We start from the raw sequence: 3,592 nt of genomic DNA on the forward strand, positions 1-3,592 counted from the left end.
CCCCACCCCCTGCCTTTCTTCAAATTATGTAGTATCAGTGCTGACCTGTCTTCAGAGTCACTCGCATTTTTTTTTCTACATTTCTGTTTTTTTTTTCTTTTTTCTGTATTTTACTGTTGATCCAACCTGCGATTTTTCAATTCAATTCTTGCACTTCAAAACTCTTTGTAGTTCCATTCAGTTCCATGGACATATATGGTGTATCCCTATCTTTCTGTTGGGAATCCCTTTCTCTTTAGTCATTGCAATTTCTCTTTCCTTTATGTCTTTCAGCCTGTTTTTTTTTTTTTTGTCATATTTTTAAAATATCTATTGCCGACATTTATTCGGACTCCAGGTCAGCTGTCTCTCCAACCCACCTATTTTGCTTCAGTTTGATTTCTAGATCTTGTAGCAATCTCCCCCCCCCCCCCACACACTTCTTTTTCTCTATCCTTCCTTCATTTCTCCTCCCTTCTTTCTTGTACTGTTGACTGTAGACTGCTGTGGAGAGAGCCACTGTGCAGGCCACCCTCTGCGCAGTGGACAATGGTGACTGTCCTATGGACAGTGCCCATCGTTCTGATGTGGCCCTCTAGAGTCTCCCTGAACCCCTAGAACTTGGCTGTCAGCCCAGGATCTGGGAAGTTTATGTTGAGAATCTGGCGTCCACTTCTCCAGGGCCACTTGTTCCTGTGCTCTCGCCTGCCTTTCCCAGTGTTTTATCAGTCCAGTGATCCTGCCCTCTGACCTTCTGCTCCTAGAGCCAAATACTGGACACTGGATGGGAAGTTCCCTCTGCCTATTACAGGCAGCGGTTCCTTTACTCTCCCCAGTCCAGGGCACATGGTTGGCCAGTAAGGTTCGTTCTTGGGTCCCTGACTGTTTTTGTCATTAGGCCCTTCAGCATGTGGCTGTGGAGGCCAACAGATTTGCTCCAGGATTTGGGTCTGAGGCCTGCTGTAGCTCTTTCACCTGCAGAGTCCCCCTTCCATGGGTCCTAAAGGGGTCAGACTGCATTTTCTACTTATCTGAGGCTTGGTGGATGGGGTTACCCCCTTTTAGTAGCAGATGTCCAATAGCAGACTTTCTTTGACTTCTATCTTTTTAAATATTTCTGTCTTCAATAATTATATTAAAAATATTTTGCTCCTATTTTGTAATTGGCATGTACCAAGAGGTCTGTGGAGTCACTACAGTCGCCTCCCTGTGCTGCTAGCCACCACAATCAACAAGTCACATGCAGACTCTGGCTGGCCTTTTTTTTTTTTTTTTTTTTGAGGTGCTGCTGTGGATGAAGCTCACGCTCGGGAGTGAACCGCTCTGCCACTGAGCCGTATCCCCACTGAGCAGTATCCCCACTGAGCCGTATCCCCACCCAGGGATTCCTTTAAGATTGAAAGTCTCCTGTCCACCCCTAAGGCTGGAAGTTATTTTTGTTTGTAATATTGGCTAAATAAGCCGATGCCAGGACTGCATCCTTCCCCTTCCTGCTTGTTCCTGGGGCCTGGCACGTGCTAAAGCCAGAAGCAGAGGGGCAGGCAGCTGGGAATGGGCCAAGCGAAGTGAGCCAGAGCCTCTCTTGGCACAGTGCTGCCTGCAAGGCTCCAGCAAGGAAAACATCAGTGGGGCTGCAGGGGGCTCTGCTTCCAGGATTTGAAGCCCCCTTCCCTCTGCCTGATCCTCCCCAGGAATGGGGCAGGGAGATGGGGGTGGGAGGTGTGGTGTGTGTTATGAGAAAAGCATGGAAACCAATTGAGAGGGGGGAGGGCCTATGAGGCAGGGTCTACCCAGGGCAAAGAACTGGAGGTCAAGACAGGTGGGATCCAAAGCTGAGATGAAGGCTGCTGCGTTTCCGCTCTGGATGGGTGGGGAGGTGGTTGGGGAGGAGGGGAGAAGGGCGGGAGGGAGTCAGTGAGCATCTGCGAGTAGGAACTATTCTGTATTACTGGGCCACACTTCATTTTCGCTCTCAAGCATATATATATTTTTAAATCCTAAATAAATACAAACTAAAGTTTATAACTCTTCTACAACCATAAAAAGCAAAGCAAGCTCGTAAATTAAACCACACAGGAGTAATACCGCAATTAAAGTCATATCAACAATATTAACGTAATGTGGTGGGTGATGTTGTACTGAAACCAACCCTTCCTCCCTCTGTGACTCTGGCATTCCGACACTGGGGGCTCACCAGCCTTCCGCAGCCCACGCATCAGGCGCCAGGGACAGCGTCTCTTCTTCTCAACTTGGGATTCCATTGTTTGGGCGGCAGCCTGACATCACTTCTACCTCACACAACAGGAATGTTTCATCCCGTGGCGTGGCCGTGGCCTGTGGCTTGAGTCGTCCGGCTCCTGCTTTGTCTCTGTTGGGGCCATGAGAGCCTCTCCCAGGGCAGAGAGAAGAACAATCCAGGGAACTGGAAGTGCCACAGTGTCTCCAAGGCCAAGTGTGTGTTGCAAAGCCAGGCTTCATGGAACAAGAAAGGGAGGTGGGAATTCTGACTACACAGAGCCTGGGGGAAGATTTTGTGTGGAGAGCAGGAGATGGAGAGGAGAGGGAGAGAGGAGAAAGGAGAGAGGAGAGGAGAGAGGAGAGGAGAGGAGAGGAGAGGAGAGGAGAGGAGAGGANCAACCATCCGTAACGAGATCTGGCGCCCTCTTCTGGAGTGTCTGAAGACAGCTACAGTGTACTTACATATAATAAATAAATAAATCTTTAAAAAAAAATTGTTGTTCTGGGTGATTATGGCTTATAAAAATCTACTGCTCGATGGCTGTCTGTATTGGGAGCAGACAGGATGTGGCACCAAGGGATGAAGAATATCTTCACTTCAAACACCTGTGGCCTTTCTCTTTCAAAGCCCTTGATGTAGAATAATTAATTGCTTCTGTGGTGTTGAATATAGCAGCAACCCACGGGCTCTGGATGAGAATGACTGTCACACTCTTGGGGGTGAAGGAAGCCCTGAGTGAACGTGTATTATTGACATTGGCACAACCTTGCCAGGGACACCAGTGTCTCAGACCCACGGAGATGGCAAAGCCTTCCTCTGGTACAAGTGCTGATGAATGTTTCACCTTTAGCTAAGGCCAATGTTCAGAGGGCATCCACAGTGTCTTCCCTCTCCTACATGTTTCCAGCCTGAAACTGATTCTGGACATAGACCACCTGCCGAGACTGGCTAACACCCTTTTTGCCATTCATAACAAGTGGACAGAGGTTCCAAGTTGAGCAGTAGGTGACCTCCATCATAACTAGCACAGACTTTCTGCATGAGTGTCTGTCATTTCTTCATTCTTACATTGTTCCAGTCTACGTTTGCAGGACCAACCGGTGCAGAGAAAAACACTCTATTGCTGCCTCTGACTCAGTTAGGATGGGCAGTGTAAACAGGGAGGCAAGGTAAATAGAGGTAACCACATCCAGGATGTTGGTGATCCTCTAGAACAGTGGTTCTCAGCCTTCTTAATGCTGTGACCGATTGATACAGTTCCTCATATTATGGTGAACCCCAACCATAAAATTATTTTTACTGATATTTCATAACTATAATTTTGCTACTATTATGAATCATATTGTACACTTCTGATAGTCAGGATGAAAGGCT

The sequence above is a fragment of the Mus caroli genome, chromosome 7 (assembly GCF_900094665.2).
Source record: "Mus caroli chromosome 7, CAROLI_EIJ_v1.1, whole genome shotgun sequence".
Taxonomy (NCBI): Eukaryota; Metazoa; Chordata; class Mammalia; order Rodentia; family Muridae; genus Mus; species Mus caroli.